This window comes from Molothrus aeneus, chromosome 13 (assembly GCF_037042795.1).
Source record: "Molothrus aeneus isolate 106 chromosome 13, BPBGC_Maene_1.0, whole genome shotgun sequence".
NCBI classification, from domain to species: domain Eukaryota; kingdom Metazoa; phylum Chordata; class Aves; order Passeriformes; family Icteridae; genus Molothrus; species Molothrus aeneus.
This window is the reverse complement of record NC_089658.1, coordinates 14516202-14534358: the sequence shown is the minus strand read 5'-3', so window position 1 is coordinate 14534358 and position 18157 is coordinate 14516202. Positions and strand designations below refer to the sequence as shown.

General features: G+C 47.7%; 1 protein-coding gene across 1 annotated transcript in view; it reads right to left on the bottom strand.

Moving 5' to 3' along the window:
* Positions 1-16683, bottom strand: part of CHD2 (chromodomain helicase DNA binding protein 2) — a 100219-nt gene extending 83536 nt beyond the window's left edge. The window contains exon 1 of the mRNA XM_066559005.1: positions 16466-16683. The gene's annotated coding sequence lies outside the window, so the exon portion shown is untranslated. The remainder of the gene's footprint in view (positions 1-16465) is intronic.
* Between the last annotated feature and the right edge of the window lie 1474 nt (positions 16684-18157).

The window sequence follows — 18157 nt, the reverse complement described above, 5'->3', positions numbered from 1 at the left end:
CCAGTTTTACCTTCCATCAAGTCTCTATGGTGTACTGACTGATAATATATACACTGAATTCCCATAGGACTGAGGTGCTTCCCCCACGACCTCCATTCTGCTCCTCACATTTCTCCCATCCACACTTTGCATCCTTTACCCTCAAGGACCCATCCTTTGGCCTGGCACAACAGAACCTTGGTCCCAAGTGCAGCCTTGAGACACTGCTGCAATCACATCAACAGAGGGAAGAGCTGCCCCCTCTCATATAGTGAATTCTATAGTAGATCAAATTGTGGCAGGAAAAAAAAAATATCTTGGTGTCTTTCCTCACTTCCAAGCTGTGAACCAGCAGGGATTTTGACCCTCCTGGTCTCTGCTTCTTCCTTTCCTCACAGTTCCCCATTTCTTCAACACCTCCAGTTCCACTAGCAGCGCAGCAAATTTGACAGAATCTGGTCAATTTTTCAAGCTTTCTCATTTTAAGAAGTCAGTGGGAGCACACTATCTTGCAATCAAACCTCACAGGAGGGAGAATTAAATATCTCATGCATGACCTTAATCCATAGGATTTTGCAGATAGTTTCTCTTGTAATCTCAATACCCAGGGTTTATTATGCATTCAAAACGTATCTGTAGCCTCAGAACGTTTTGCAACAAAAGAAACTCAAATTCATTTTGATATAATTATGCAGTCACACCAGTCACATGCTTGCTATGGAATAAATATAAATACTGGGCTTTGGGGAATAACTTGCAGATTTACAGTGTTAAAAAAATACAAAACAACCAAAACCAACACAAGAATGAAACCATCTATTATATATGGAAAAAAGATCAGGTTTAGATGTCAAATTTCAGCCGAGAAAAATGGCACAATTGTGAAGTCTTTTATATATTTTTTTTCAATCTGCAAAACATAAAAGAAAGAACTGAAACTGATACTTAAGCCTCTCCATAAAATAAGGACCTCATTTTCTAAAGCAGGAATATCATTCAAGGCATTTAAAAACCTTTGAAATCAGATAATTAATTCACAAAATGGCCACAGGTCCCTAAGCTTAAATCGCTGAAAGCTAGAAAAGTTAGAAAACTGTGCTCTGGGGTTTGTATCTTTCTAGCACGTTTTTTCTTTCTCTGCTTTTCTTGCCTTCCTAAAGCGAAATTTAATTTCGTTCTAATTTTGTCGTTGGAAATTGACTCTTTTAATTAGGGCCGTTGTTATTCAAGAGCCACACCCCGCTGCCCTGGTGGTGCTGGAAACCAGCCTCGCTCACTGGGGACCAGCTGCATGCTCTGATCTCCTACGATCTTCAGGATCCTATGGATTTTGGACCACATGTGGGAAGATGTAGTCCCATTTCTGTGCTTTTAAAAAGGGAATACAAAACGTGAAACCAGATGTTAAACCTGAGCCCCAGAGAAACCACAGGAGTGTGAGTTACCTTAACAGCACTGCAGTTCTAAAAGCAAATAAAGGCATCAGGGGTTGGGATGGAAGATTTCATCCCTCAAAGAAAGAAGTGACTCACCCACATTCCTAACTGCACAAACAAGGGAGGCAAACCCTCCTCTGGCAGTCAGGATCCTCTACATTCTCCTGTGGAACAAATCTCAAGCAAAGGTGAGTGTGGTGGTGTGTTAGAGCAGACACAGCACAGGGCAGATGTATTTTGGAAATGGACCCTCTTTTGCACACCTCTGTGTTTATGTGCCTTCTTGAAAAAATAAAGAGTTCCCAAGTACTGCTTTTCACTTCTGAAAACACACTGAAAAGGAAAAGGGCTATTACTCACTACTGGTTTTCAAGAGCCAAACCCGTCTTTTCTTAGATACTTTTTTTTTTTAATACTGAGACAGTAGTTTCCTTTAAAAATCCAAACAAACAAACAAAAACCCATCCAAAGACAGATAAAACAAGTCCAAAAGTTCACTGAGCAGAGAGCCAAGCAGTGTGTAACATGGATAAGGTGCTGATTCTAACTATCAAATTACCCATATGGGAAATTTTGACCTAGGGATGTGGAAACTCACCCTCCCAAACGTCTGCTCAGTCGTTCCCATCAGACAAGGCACACTTCAATGATGGAGGACCAGCATATTCCAGGTGATGGATGGCATGTAGCCAAGCTGCCAAACATGCCCTGCTCCACCCTTCCTGCATGGCTCTCCCAGAGGTGGGGAACACTGTGCAGGTCCCCAGATGGCCGGGGCATCAGTGGAGTTGCTGGGTGGTAGCAACAGAGCCCTCAGCAGCAGGGATGAAGAAGAGGTGGTGGAAAGGCTGGGTGTGAGGAAATAGGACTGAAAAGGAGCCCAGAAAGCACAGAACGTTGCTAATTTGCGAGAAAAACTGCAGGAAACCAACATCTCTTAACTGTAAACCTCAGAGAGGTTGTGGTTAGGAGACAGGTGACAGGGTGACAAGGCTGCAGGACGGGCTGTGCCTGTGCCCAGGAGAGATGCCTCAAAGCCATGATCCAAGTGGAGCTCCCCGACGAGTGGGGCTGGGTGGGTGGTCCCCTGTGTCGCTGTGCCAGGGCTCTGTAGGGTGAGGTTTGTTCCTCTGTGCAATGCAGGAGGCCAGAATGCAAGCACACAACTCCCCTCTGGCTGCATACTCCATGAAGCAGAATTAAGGCTGATGCTCAGTGTGCTCCACTATATATCAAATTTTTAAATTCTCAGGTTTCCAGTGGTAGACAGACACCCCAAAGCAATCTTCATTCCTTCCTCCTGGGGAGCAACTCCTGAGGGTTCTTGGAGCTGCTGCAGGAAGGAAGTGGCAGCATTACCTAAGTAGGGGGGACTTGTGAGGGGGCACGCTTGCTTGTGTGACAACTACCAGTGTAGTTTGTCTGTTGATGCTACGAGAGACCTTGGCAGCATGGGCTGCTAGCAGGAACACAGAAATCTTGTTAATGACAAGTATCAAGCCTCAAACACATGAAATAACCTACCCTGGAGCTGAACCCATGCTGAGGTATCATGGAAATGCCTGTTGCACTGACGCTGCTGCCATACTTAAACCTAAGCCCCAGCAAGCAGGGACAGCACACCGACCAGCTCCTCCTGCTGCTGCAGATTCTGCTGGCAGCATTTGAAATATTTTGAGGCATTTCAGACTACTCTCCTATCAGGACTCCAGAGCTTACATAAAATACAAAAAAATAACCTGTTTATCAAGTTGCAGAACAACAGCGATCCGTCTGGTTTATTTGATGGAAAGGACAAGAGCAGGGGAGGATTTTGCTAACAGTATTTCTACCTTGATTAAGCGACTGCTATGATCAGAGCAACAGCAAACAAACATTACAAGATATTTCCTTGTGCAAAGGAAGAGAAACTGTCACAAGATATGGACTCCATGTTTTATTATTATTATTATTATTATTATTATTATTATTATTATTATTATTATTATTATTATTATTACTACTACTACTACTGAGCATTTTGGCTGGCTTGCGCTGTTTGGAAAGCCCAGTTCTGCCAGGCTGCTTGAGAAAAGCAGCATTTGTCCCCAGCTTTCGGCATGAAAACACAACTCAAATCCCTTTTCGGGAACAAAGGTGCTTCCCAGGAGCCTGGCGTGCTGCCGGCATGCCGAGCGCGTAGCCAGGCAACGGCAGCCGGATTGGGGCTTGCGCCTCACCCGCGATGCTCCAGCCTCCACAAACAATTCTTGCCACGTAGACAGGACCGTGCAGGGTAATGGAAAATTACTGCAGGCTTTTTCTTAAAGGGCGAGCACCGCCGCTGGCGGAGGAGGCTGATCCGCATCGCGCTTGCCAGCGCGCCCCGGGCTCAGCCCGTGCTTCCTGCGGGGAGGCTGCAGTGCGTCACCGCGCACCGGGGCATTCATGCACTGAAATATCATTTACATGCCATTCCGGCCGGCTGCGGCCATCAGGAGGGTACAGCAGCGAGGGAAAGGGGAGCAGAGCAGCCGGAGCTGAACAGCCGAGGGCTGCCGTTCTCGAGCTGCTCTCTCGAACACGGCAACCTTGGTGCGGTGCAGTTCGTAGGGGCTGCGGGCTGATGCCAAAATGACCCTCCTGCGCTTGGCAGGAGCAGCTTTTTAACAACTGCCTGGCACATTCCTGCAAGGCTGCAGGAAGAAAAAAAATACCCTTAAAGAAAGAGCAAACTTTGGCAGTGGTTAAGCTGCTATCAGGACAACAGCAATAATAATAGTAATAATAAAATTATGGCTATATTTACCTCCATTTCTGGTGTAAAAGAGAATTTAGTTAATAAGACAGCATTGTGCTTACCTAGCTTTTAATACCAAGCCAAAAAGCCACGCAAATAGCTACAGAAGCACCCAACAGCCAGCTCGAGGCACTGCACCTCTGAAAACCAGAGATATGCAGACTTACTGGTTGGGCAGGGCAGGATCTGCCCCCGAGCACACAGGAGCTGCCCAGCAAGACAGCACAGCACCAAAAGGTGCTTTCCCCAGAAGTCTTCCAAAATAGCTCCTGTATCCCTTACAAGTTTCATTTCTTTCCTGCAGGAGCAGACCACGCTGCCTATTCTTGGGGTATCTATGGGGAACTGTGTCCAGCCTGCAGCAAAAATAGAAACGCAGACGTGCTGCTCTTGCTTTTCCTTTTTTGCTCACTGCATGCAGCTCCCGGTGGCCCTGGTGTGAGTCAGGATCACATGTTGCATGCCAGACTGGTTCTAGGTCAGCTCCTGCAGCAACAGCGCTTTTGTTCTTCCCTATCTTAGTGTGTTAATTTGCCTGTTTTGTCTCAGATAAGCACTGGTTAAAGCCTCAACCCAAATCTTTTTTCACTCTGTTGTAGCCAGCAAATGAAAACAAAGCCCCTACACCAAGTTAGGGGACTACTTTGTAATAGAAACTTTCTCTCCCTTAAATAGAAGCCTTTGTTGTGAAGCTGTTTTCATTGCAAGCTCCACAGGGAAAGTCATTATATTTAATAGAGGTTGACCTCATTTTGTAGTCCTCGATATTAAACCTTAGAAGAGGGACACATAATTAGAAGTGGCGAGTTCTCAACAAAGATACACAGTCCTTGTTGCTGTTTCCTTCTTACCTAAGGATTAATTTAACGTGCTTCGGAAAGAGTAACTTGAAACAGCTTTTGGCAGATAAGTGAACTCTAAGTAAAACGCAAAGATCTGGTTTCCAAGAAGCTTTTTACAAGCTGTACAGAGAAGTGAAATAAAACCCTCCAGCAGCACACAAGGCTTCCTGCAGAGCCTCCCTGGAAGAGCTGCAAACCTGCATTTCGTTGAAAGCTAATCTGGCTCCGAGGCTGGGGTTACATAAAGACATCTTGCATAGAGGCACAGAGGACCCGTGGTCAGGCATGGACCTGCCCCTGTGGCAGCCTCTGCTCGGCTGGAGGGAATCAAAGGAATTTTCTACTGCAGTTCCAAGGCTGTGCTCTGAGACAAAGAAAGCATAAAGGGGTTTCATCTCAGTCAACACAGACAAGGGAGGGAATGCAAAGATGCCCCAGCTTTGTTAGGTTTGCTAACGCAACCTGGGTTTCCACACAGTGGACACTGTTGTCGCTGCATAATGGGTAAACACAGCACTGGCCACCACTAAATAAACACATTTTCCACAGAAAGGGAGGGCAAGGAGTGCATGATGTGCTGTGCTGCACCGTGCTGGGGCCTCACTGAGCACAAGCCTGTGTTGGGGCTCTTCACCTTAACGTGGTTTGAGTTTAAAACATCTCTTCCCAGCCTGCTTTTCAAGTAACCCCATCACTTTTCCAAACTATAGAAGTTCACTTTGAAATACACATTTTCAATTCATTTTCCCAGCTCTTGTGATAGCCCCACTGCTCTCCCACCTTCTGAGCGTCCCTTGCATTCCCAGTGCTCTGAGTCCTGCTGACGAAGTGTCACCTCCCTGCTGAAACACTCATTATGAAAAAAGGACAATTTCTTGTTGAAAGGCCCAGGCTCCCTTAAATTTCCCTTTAGATTCTGTGGTTTGAATGAGTGTTTCTGCTTCAGCAACCCTGAGAACTTCCTGATTTCTGCACAGTTCTCCCCTCTGAAAACAGCTCACTGCTTTACACTCAGTTTTCAACTTGCTTTCCTGAAAAATCAGATAAATAGTGTCCCCAGCTGAAGCACTTTCACATATTGTTAAACAGCAGCTTCTCTTCTGTAGCCCAGCTCTCCTGGCTCTGTGCTGTGTGGAGCAGGGTGGTTGCTGCCCACACCTGCAGTGGGGCTGCTCTGCCCTGTGGTTTGTGGCACAACATGCATTCCAACAGGAGGAAAGAGAAAGGCAGCTTCTCCAAAAACATCACCAGAAACTCCCCAAAGCCCACAGCATGGTGCCTTAAAGGACCCAGCCTTTGTTCCTCCTCCCTGGGGACAGATTGCCACTCCACACAAGCAAAAGGGATCACAGTCATGAGAAATATGTGAGGAAGCCAAGGGTGGGACCACAGCAGCCTGGGACAGTGCTGGATGGGTGAGCTGTGGGGCTGGGAGGACATTTGGTGGCCAGCAGCTCTCCTTGGGGACAGAAGGACATGACATAGCTAAGACACCTTTACCCTTTCACCCCGCTTGGCCTCCACCCTCAGCAAGGCCAGGGCTGTTCCAGCCTGGCTGGTTTTTCCTCCCTCCTATTTTAGAGTGTTATTAAATCATACCCAACAATTCCCACCACACCTCAAGCAATTAACCCTATCCCATGGCAGTGCTGGCTGGGGAAAGCCCTGGACAATGTCCTGGGACTCCCATAAAGCTGAGAGAGCAATTTTGCCACCCATTCCGTGTGAAGAAGGTTGGGCTTTCTGCGTTTATTTTTGGAGCAGTAAGTTATTTTCAAAGAGCTTTTCTGTCAGGCTTAGGCGGGTGTGAGCTGCCAAGTGAGCTCCTCCAGCTCTGTGGGCACCATTAGCAGGGCTGCCCTGTGCTGAGGTGATGTCAGCACTTCCATTACAGCACCTTTCCCCTGCTCCAGCTCCCTTATAAGTGGACATAAAAATCCACTTTTGGCAGAAACACTCGAGCCAACAAGGAAAACAGTCACCACTTTAACCTGATCTTTGCTAAACTTATCTGGCTGGGCGGAGAAAGCAGGGGTTTAAAATATATCTTCTCCCTCCCACGCCTAAATCATGAATTTTAAAATCCAGCTGTATTGCACTCAGATTACTCATGGGGAATTTTTTTTAGGTTGGGTTGTTTTTTTTTCTCGTAACTCACCCGTGATAAATGGAGAAGTGATCCTTTCTCTCCTCCGCCTCTTTGCAAGCCAAACACTTGCTTAAAAGTTTCCATTGTCAGTCCTACTAATGAAGGCCACAGTTAATAGTCATTTTAATTGGGCACAAATCCATTGTAGTGTTAAGGGAAGAGACTGATGTCCTTCTCATCACCCTTGGTGACACACAGCCACCCAGGGTGCTGGGGCAGGAATTAATTTAGCTGACGACTCACCAGGGGCACTGCTGGGTTGGGACACAACATATGGGGCTGGAGGGAAGCAGGAGTGCTCATGGAACGTGTTTTTCAATAGCTGGCTTCTAGATCAGCTGCTGCTCAAGGACAAAGCAGCCCCTTCTCTGGTGGAAACACTTGCTATCGAGTGGCTGTGCTGTCAGCCAGACTGATGGATTCACCCACGCTCAAACTCCATCTTTTTCCTTTTTTCTTGATTTTTCAGCTGGACCAGTTCCATGAGCACAAGAGCCAGCACACGCAGAGTGGAGGTAGGGGAGTGAGACAGAGGAGTGCAAGATGCCTGCAGCGAGCAGCACCAAGGACTGGGGGAAGTTTGTCTCTCTGAACCCAGCACACAGCACACAGCATGTGCACCATGAAATCAGCAGGCAAGGAGAAAGAGAGAGCCCCTGGCCTTCTCTGCATTGCCACCCCAGATGTTAGAGGAACTGCAGGAAGATAACCTGTAAGAGGGAGCCTACCAACTCTTTCACTCTTAGAAAGAAGTTACCCCACTTGTGGTTTCAGTATTTACACATTTTCTAAGCACAGTATTCCTGTGTTACCCCAAAAAAGGCAAAGCCTGCAAACAGCTCAGGCTCCAGCCAACAGGATCTTGTTCTGGTGTGATGACATCTGCAGCTCCAGACCTGCTGAGGATGTTTGGGAGATGCTGTGGAGTTTGGTCGAGGTTCTGTGGAGTCAGGTGAGACAGCAGCCAGCCCAGCCCAGCCCAGCCCAGCCCTGCCATGCTGCTTTCCTGGGAGGGGAATGCTGTGCTGCACGTTCTGCCAGTGCCTGCTGAAACACTTCAAGCTCCAATGCCACATCCAACTGCCCCTGAAATACATGTTTTAGAACTGAAGAGAAGTTTCTACGCGTCTCCTGAAAACTCCTTCTGCCACTTGACCTCCAGACAGTCGGGGTAGGAAGCCTGTGAGCGTGGCCATCTGCCATCCTGCTCAGAGGCAGCTGTCTTTCAGCTGACATGCTCATTAGTGTGCACGACAACACATCACACACTCTCTGCTTGCTGTGGGGAGGGATTCTAGTAATACAGGACACAGATTTACAGGAAATGAGGCTTCACTTCCTGCTCATGGAGAACCACGTCCCACGTGTCTGATTAATTCTGGAGGAATATGCTAATGGGTGCACATTCCACTGCAGGACACACATAATGCCAAACTAGCACCCCTGAGAACACTTGAAAGGGGAAACTGCTGTTTTGGCTGCTGTGCTCCATCTCAAGCCCCCAGCAGGCTGGGTCAAACATTGTTAGACAGTGCTGATGAATGCCAGCACCAGGGCTTGTCCTTTTCCACCCAGGAACTGCAGTTTTCCCTGTGCCACCCACTGCAGTGCATGGGGCATTTGGCAAAGCTTTGCTATGACTTGCACCTGGCTAAAATTCCAGCTCCCCAGGGAAGAATGACACATTATCCCAAGTAAACAAAAACCCCTTCATGGAGAAATAAATGTCAATACCAAAGGTGGGTGAGAGATTAAAATAGTGCTCAGAGGATACTGGCTTTCCCTGAGGACTTTGATTTCACCTCTGATGCTGTGGTTTGGCTCAGCACTGGAATCTATTCCTGTTAAACATGTACCTAATGAGACCAGTGACCTCCTGGGAGAGTTGCATCAGTTTTCATGCCAGCTGTTCCAGCTTCTGTTAGAGTTTCCATTAAAGAACTGGTTAATATGTGACCCACTGGTCCCATTTCCTTCTTCTAGCTGGGTCTGGGACTGTTCCAGCCCCTAAACCTTTACCTGCTACCGGCTGGGGAGATTTGCACAGGCAGGTCCACAACTCAGTCCTGTTGTCACTGTGAAATGCTGAGGTCCCCTGTGTGCCTCATGGAAATAACTATGAAATACAGAGAGATTAAATCAAAATGAAATGCCATTTCTCTGCCATGAACTTTGTGCCCAAAGCTGAGAGGTGAATATGGCTCTGCTACACTGAGAAACAAAACAAGCCCAATGGTTTTCCAAATCTGTTTATGGGATTGAAATGTAAGTCATGGCTTTAAGGTATGTATTGCAGGCTTTCTTCTTTAAACACATAAATATTTTATCAGTGAATATTCCGTTTCAGCAGTCAGGCATGAGCTCACTCCAAAGGCGGTGGCAATTGTGAGTTGTTGCAATTTTGAGTTAAGCAGTCATTCAAATTGTGCAATTTCCTAGTGTATGAGGATATCCCAACAGGAAAGAAACAACAGAAAATGAAAAATGTTGTTTTCTTAATCAAATCTATACCAGTAGACTTAAATCCCTCCTGTTCTGAGCCAAGGATAAGGATTTTTTTCAAGGATTTTCTTCTTAAAAAGGAGTAAAAAGAAGATCTGCTTGTCTGGTAATGTTTTCTGTCCAGCACAACCACAACAGGGCACAAACATCTGGTATATAGGGAGAGGTCAGACCTGAAACCCAGCCAAAACCAACACAGAGTCTGAAAAGGAAATACATCTTTGTCATATAACTGCTTTGTCCACAGCAGTAAATTGGAAATGAGACTTTCCTATTGTGAAGAAAAAAAAAAAAAAAAAAAACCAGAAAAAATCACAAGAAAAATAAAGTAATGAAAGGGCTGCTAAAATCTGCCTTATTCAGTGTGTTAACAGCCAGGAGAATTGAACTACATCAGATATTTAAATTAAATATTCAGGATGAAATAAAGCAAAAAATATGAGAGAAAATCCAACTAAGCTCCCACAGATCCATTTGGGGATCCCAGAGGACAAAGGTAGGAGAGCCTTATTTTACCATTCACCAGCAGCAGCATGGACTCCTTAAATCTGGGGCCTGCTACATCGAACCCTAATCTACTTTAACACCCCTAAATCAAACCCTAATCCACTCTAATGACCCTAAATGAAACTCTAATCCACTTTAACACCCTGCCAGTTGCCTGGCATTGCCCTTATCAGTGACTGGAGCTAAATCCCACCCACACCCACAGCCATTCCCAGCAAAGCGCATCCCAGGGGCCTCATGGAGCACATGGAGGGTGACAAAGGGCAGCACCCTGGAGTGGCTGGAGAGCAGCTCTGCCACAAGGGCTGGCGGGTGCTGGTGGGTGTGAGACTGGCCATGAGAGGCTGGACGTGACCTGGCCATGTGTGCTGGCAGCACACAGAGCCAAACACGGCCTGGGCTGCATCCAGAGGAGGGTGGGCAGCAGGGGAGGGAGGGGATTCTGCCCGTCTCTGCAATCCCCACCTGCAGAGCTGCCTCCAGCGCTGGGAGCCCAGCACAGAAAGGAATGGAGCTGCCTGGGGCAAGTCCAGAGCAGGGGATAGAGATGCTGACAGGGCTGAAGAACCTCTGCTCTGGAGACAGGGAGAGAGAGTAGGGGATGTTCCGCCTGGAGGAGCTTCAGGGAGACCTTAGAGCTCCCTGAAGGGAGCTCTATATAATATTTTATCAGTGAATATTCCGTTTCAGCAGTCAGGCATGAGCTCACTCCAAAGGCTGTTGCAATTTTGAGTTAAGCAGTCATTAGAATTGTGCAATTTCCTAGTGTATGAGGATATCCCAACAGGGAAGAAACAACAGAAAATGAAAAATGTTGTTTTCTTAATCAAATCTATACCAGTAGAAAGGTAAAGGGGCTCACAAGAAAGATGGGAACCAACCTTTCAGTAGAAAGGTAAAGGGGCTCACAAGAAAGATGGGAACCAACCTTTCAGCAGGGCTTGTCGGGATGGGACAAGGGACAATGGTTTTCAACTGCAGGAAGGTCGATTTACATTAGATATAAGGAAAACGTTTTTGTATAACGAGGGTGGAGAAACTGCTGTAGAGGTGGTGCATGCCCCATCCCTGGAAACATTAAAGGCCAGGTTGGAAGGGGTTTTGAGCAACCTGATGTAGTGGAAGGTGTCCCAGCCCATGAAAGGTTCCTTCCAACGCAAACCATCCGTGATTCCATGGCTGAGAGAAGGGGCAGCTCCGCGGGAGCCGCGGCATTCCCGGGATGCGGCGCCTCCCTCTCCCGTCCCGCTGGAGACCGGCTGGAGACCGGCTAGAAACCGGCTGGAGACCGGCTAGAAACCGGCTGGAGACCGGCTGGAGACCGGCTAGAAACCGGCTGGAGACCGGCTAGAAACCGGCTGGAAACCGGCTGGAGACCGGCTAGAAACCGGCTGGAAACCGGATGGGGACCGGCTAGAAACCGGCTGGAGACCGGCTGGAGACCGGCTAGAAACCGGCTGGAGACCGGCTGGAGACCGGCTAGAAACCGGCTGGAAACCGGCTAGAAACCGGCTAGAAACCGGCTAGAAACCGGCTGGAGACCGGCTAGAAACCGGCTGGAGACCGGCTGGAGACCGGCTAGAAACCGGCTGGAGACCGGCTGGAGACCGGCTGGAGACCGGCTGGGGACCGGCTGCTGCTGCCCCCGCGCGGCGGGACCGACCGGGACCGACCGGAGAGCCGAGCCCCGGCCCGGAGAGCCGAGCACCCCCGCTCCCCTCCGGGACTGGCGGGGCCAGGGGAGAGCCCAGTGAGAGCTGTGCCTGTAAGCTCCAGCCTCAGAGAGCTCAAGGGTGTAAGGATCTATCCATCCAGCCGTCTGTCGAGCTGTCTATCCAACTCTTTATCCAGCTATCTATCTATTTCCTGCCTCCCTGACCACCAGAGCAGGATGCCAGGCAGCCTGGGTCCTTCCCTTCCCTTCCCTTCCCTTCCCTTCCCTTCCCTTCCCTTCCCTTCCCTTCCCTTCCCTTCCCTTCCCTTCCCTTCCCTTCCCTTCCCTTCCCTTCCCTTCCCTTCCCTTCCCTTCCCTTCCCTTCCCTTCCCTTCCCTTCCCTTCCCTTCCCTTCCCATATTTTCATCTGATCTAGTTGTTTTTTGGTTTTTTTTAATAGGAATTTCAGTATCACTGTGGCTCTGTCTTGCACAGCTTTTTAGCATTCTGTAAGCTTCTTGAAACAAGGGAAATTTTCCCACCTGCAGCTCCCTAAGGGATGTGACAAGTGTGCTCTCCCTGTCCAATGCCAAGCTCCTCCAAAAGCTTGTGTGTGTGTGTTATTTCTTCTTGGACCAAATGAATGCACACCCCACATGGAAGCTCTTTTAACTATTAGATTTATAGAGCGTCGCTAGATATATTTCCCCAAATCACTGCAGTTAAACAGCCTGTGAAATTCCTGCAAGCATATGAGAGAACACACGAGGACAAAATGGTGAGCACAGCTTTTCCCTGGCATTTTAACGCCCGCAGCAGGCGTTGGTTCCCCAGCAGTTGGTGCAGAGAGAGCTCCCTCTCCTGCTGAAAAATCTCTTTAGCCCCTGTCCACCCGTGGGAGATGTTCTATTGCCCAGCATTTACAGGGATCAGATCCGTGGCAATGGGACATACCATTAAAAAACCACATTTAAACGGACATAGACACACAGCACTGACAATTTTGTACATCTCCTGTATTATTTGCAAGAGAAAAAGTCAGTTTTTGATTTTTTTTCCTACTGCAGAAGGACTATCCCTGTCAACAGAAATCATCCAGCATGCAAACAATTCATCTGAGAGCCTGTCACTTCACTAAAAAAGCCAGAATACCCTGGAATAATCATATTGTCTGCTGCAAGGGATCAGTGATTTGACATTTTTAAGCAGGTGAGATGCTCCTGTCTGCAGGCAGGTGACCCGAGCAGTGCTGAGGCACCAGGTTTGCACTGCAAGCTGCAGCTGACACAGGGAGGATTTTCCAGGAGCATCCACGTCCAATCTCATCCAGAGTTTCACTGTTACAATGTCTCCTATAAATAGGGCAAATGCTCCTAATAGGTAGCAAAGAGAGGGGTATTTCAGAGCAGCTGGAGAAATAATTGAGCCTGCCTGGAATGGCTGTGTTATACCAGGCTGCACAAGCAATTTCCACTGGCTATTTATACTCCTCTGAAGACTTTGCTATTTCCCACTTTTTTTTTCTTTTCATTTGACCTGATTTGTAACTAATAATCCTCGTTTTATAAAACAGGAGGTGTTGACGTATGGTACATTTTAAAAAGCTCTCTTTTCCAAGTGTCAGAAACCCCTCCAGCTTGCCAAAACATGGCCATGGGTGTAAATCTTCCTCAATAAAAAGGAGGAGGAGTTCAGAACAGCAACTTGGGGGTAGCAAGAGAGCTGATTGTAATTACAAGGTTTTCACTTCCTAGGGACATTAATAAGGAAAAGAAGGAGCCAGTGACAGTAACTGAATCAGGCTGGAAGGAAAATTGGTTGATTTTTTGGTGTGAATCAGCAATCCAAGAAGAGAATGCTCCAGGGCAGAGCTGGCAGCAGCCCTCTGCCTCCAGGATGCAGCTCAACCCTCCAGGCTGTCTCTGCTGCGATGTACAACAAAACACAGAGATTTGAGAGTCCTTGGGCAGGCCTGAATGCTCAGGGGGTGCAAACAGTGAGGGTTCCATTGCTGTAGTGCAGAGTGAGATGCAATCCCCCAGATCCTTCTACCCCCACTCATCTGAACCTCATTTAAAAAATCCAGAGCTCTCAGCTCCCTCAAGGCCTCTGCCACCCTGTTCTGTACCCATAGCCAGCTTGCCCTCTGGGTGAATCTGTGCTGTAGGAAGTGTTTTCCATGGATTTGACAGATGGGTGAGCTGAGATGGGGGTGAAGTGTGTCATTTGGGGCAGAAGTGGAAAGGTAGGTTTGTTGTCCCACTCCTCCATCATGATCACCCTCTCCATCTGTTGACACTTCAGCACATGATGCCAATTCCAGTGTGACTCCCATTAGTCTGCAGAGTGCTGCATGTTGATGTTGTGGTTTGTTACTTGGAGAGCTCTGTGAAGATATTTAATTAGACAAAATTAATTCCTTTGAGAGCAACCTTCTGGCATCATTTTGGAAAGTGCTAGGAAGCTTCTTTTGTTCTGACACTTGTTAAAATTGGCATTAGCCATTTCCTAATTTATTTTTGAAAGGACAATCAAGCCACATTGCTTCCCAGGTCAAATGGGAGCTGTGACTTGCCTGCCAGGAGTGCTATGAGAAAATGAGGTGCCAGACCTCCTCACCAAAAGTCACTTCCCACAGCTGTTGTCACCCTGAAAGGTTTCCCTTCTGCTTGAGTGGTCAAGCCCTCCTGTCCCTTTTTTGACACCTTCACAGTGATTGTGGGTTCTGATGATGACAAGACAGACACAGTGGGAAGGGGAGCATCAGTGGTGTTCTTGCTGGCCAGCTCTGCAAGGTGACATCCCTTACAGCCACCTGATGGGGAGTGGGAGGTGAATGGGCGCCCCTCTCCCTCTCTGCCTTCTCCTGCAGTCACACTGGGATACCAGAATTTCTTGTGGGACCATCTGCTGCTAATTCTACAAACCTCTTACACATAAGGGCCCAGGAGGGCAAAGTCTCAATATGATTAAACTCCAGGAGCTGCAGAGGTCTGTGGCTGCACCTGGTTTGGAGTGAGGAAGGAACTGGTACAGGCTGGAAGTACTGTGCAAAACACACTTTAACCTGGAACAATCCCTGTAAGCCTCTTCCCTTTCACACTGCACCCATGAGGCTCTGGCTGCTTGGGCACAGTTACAGAGCCCTTTGGGGTCAGTGCTTGGCAGAAGGGCTGTGTCAAACTGCACATCCTCTCACCAGAGGTCGTTTCTTGGATACTCATTTTCTGTCCCAGCTTCCAGTCCCTCCTCTTCTCCCTCCAGGCATCCACATGGGTTTCTCAGCATCTTGTCCATCAATGTCTGTGCAAAATAAAATTGTTATTTTGAGTGTTTGCTGTGGGTCCGTGTGCTTACACTGGGACAGAACATTCCATGGCTGCCTTGTAGGAAGTGAAGGGCTGCAGCAGCACCAGAAGGGATGGTGCTTAGCCCTCTCCTGACATAGCCTGAGCAATGCAGCACAAATGATGTCCATTTTAGTTCCTCTCCTCACTTCCTTTAAATTTCCTCCTTTAAAAGTCCATTCATATCACACTATAAAGGAAGAAGGAACCTATAGTTAAACACTTCATTAGGGGATGTGTGCAGAGTGCTCTGCAAATGGGATGGCACCAGAGTGTGCTGTGCATTTGCCATTTAAATATAGCTGTATACACACCCCCGGCCTCCTGAAAGGCTGAAACCCTCCTCCTAGCAGGTGATCACAAGCCTTTCTATAATTGAAATGAATTTAATCCTGACAAAAACGTAGCAGCAGCTGCTGGGAAAGCTGTGGCTGCTCTCCAAGTATTTCTTACATTCCCCTGATCTGTATATTAAAGCGAGACTGATTGCTGTGCTGCACAATCCTGCCACAGAGCGTCTCTTACAAGGGAGCTGCTGTGGTTTAGATTTAAGGGCTTTGTTGTCTTTTTCATAAGAATGCTTTCCTCTTGTGTGATGATTGTCACACCAGGATCTGAGCTGCTCAGATATTAATTACTTAAGGCCTGCAACAACACACTAAAGTTAAATACAGATATTGTCTCTCCTTCTCCTGTACACACTGTAGAGATGTACATGGGTGTTGCCTGAGTGGTGGGATGAAGAAGCAGAGCTGATTTTGGAGGTAAAGTGAGCTGCCAGCCCAGAGGATGTGTGCAGGATGCTGAGGAGACAGCAGCCAGCTGGAACATATGAGAAATGACTGTAGCTGCCCTCCTAATTTAACCTTCATGCCACAAATCTCTGCCTGAATCCCAATGTGCTGTGGAGGAGTGGGACAAGGAGCAGCTCTTTCTGTAATTCCCGATTTCTCACCGTTGCTGATTTTTCATTGTCTGCCTTGGCTCCTTTGAGTCCTTCCTCCTCTCCTGTCCCTGGATCTCCCTGGGCTTTGCTGAGTGGGACCTGGCATTCAAGCAGCACAAGCAAGGAGCAACCATCCAGCAACTTCATGACCTCAAAGCTGAGCAAACCCAGCAGCAAAAACCCAGGGAAAGCGTGGCTCAGCCAGTGTGAGACGGATTGTGCTGAGCAGCACCGAGCCCCTGCTCCCTCCAAAGCAGCGAGGGGGTCACAGCCCGTGATAAATCCCCTGAGCATGAGAACAGCCCCAGAGCCAAGGTACCTCACCCCGAAAGCCTTGCCTGGGAGAGATCCGATTCCAGGGCTGGCCGGTCCCTGCAGAGCTGGACTCGGGCTTTCCATCTGCTGTGCTATCGCTGCATTATGGCTTCGACTCCCAGCACGGAAAACATTGACTCGATCTTCTTCAAACTGTTCTTTAGCCCCGAGCTAGCCCAGGCACACGCTCCCGTTCGCAGCGTGACATCCCAGGCTGTTTGAAGGGCAGGACAGAAGATGGTGCTGCCGAGCCAACATATTTTAACAAGAAAACTTCCTGGAGCTGCTGGGTTTTTTGACAGCTCCTGTTCCAAAATAATCTTTGTTTAAACTAAAGAGTTGTCAAGGAGATAAGTTTAAGCAGCTACACGAGCTACAGAGAAACATCCCACAGCAAGATCAGGAGCAGATGTGGTGAAATATTGATGGACCAGGATCCCTAATTACAGCTCCTACTGAGGAGCTGGCTTGAAATCTGGAGCCTTCCTGCTTTGTATGCGGCACCGTTGGGATAAAGCGATGGGATCCCTCGCAGAGCTGCATGGGCAATTGGGCTGGGATGTCTGTGCCTAATGAACAGGCGTCAGCCTTGTGGGAGCTAATGAAATGTTCAGTACAAAATGTGTCACCTCCAGGTACCGTCTGTGCCTCGCTCCTGGAGTTTGATCCTCCTCCCCGCACGCTCCCCATGCTCCCTATTTACTGAATCTTCTCGGTGTAAAACAACAGGGGCAGCAGAAACAACAAAAAGCACCTTTGATCATCAAACTGGGAGAAATGGTGTGAAGCTCTTAGGCTTCGCTTTTTGGTTTTTTTTTTTTTTTTTTTTTTTTTTATTAAGACTTATGTTACCCAAAAAAGACAAATTATTTCCATCCATAGTGCTGGCTGCTTATTTTTAAGAGGGAAACTTTAGCTCAAACTGAGAGCAGGTACAGGAAACTGGTTTATGTTTCACATCCAGGGTACCCTCATGCTTCACAGTTCATCTGCCTGGGAATTTCAGCGGTTTGGTGGAAAGAAACATCCTAAATTCAGATGCCTTTTCTAAAACCAATTTACTTGGCAGCTGTAAATAAAGTGTCTATAAAAGAAGGGGCTGTCTCACAGTATTTAATTTCTAACTCACACGGTACCTGTAAATGCAGCTGACACAAAGTGCTGAGCATTGAATGCACAGTGGGACCGTGTTCTGCTTTGTCCCTTCTAGCAGCCCCATGCCTGGGGAAGCATGTGTGGCTGACAGGGCTGGAAACCAGAATTCATGCTGCCCCTCAGCACATCTCGATGCTGACAAATGAGGCCTGTGCTGTGAATTCCTCTAGGAAAGGTGCCGCACCCAGGCACACCCATGGCAGCACAGATGGTGATGGCCATCAACAGTCAGGAGCCTTCACTTCTGGCCTTAACACCAATTTTCTGGGCGAGCTCCATGGGGCCACTGTGTCTTCTTGTTTTCACGTCTCTGGCTCTAGAGCAAGAATAATATTTACCAATTTTACAGGCCACACTGGAAAGATTGATTAGCCATTGCTCATTGAGTAGTTTGAAGACACAAAGCAAGAAATGCATATTATAAAATAAATAAGAGCAGTGAAATCCTCATGCATCTTTCTTCAATAAATGCTTATATGCCATTCTCCTACATCTTCTATCAATGCAAACTCTGGCACTCAATATAGAATGGTCTGGAATTGCCTC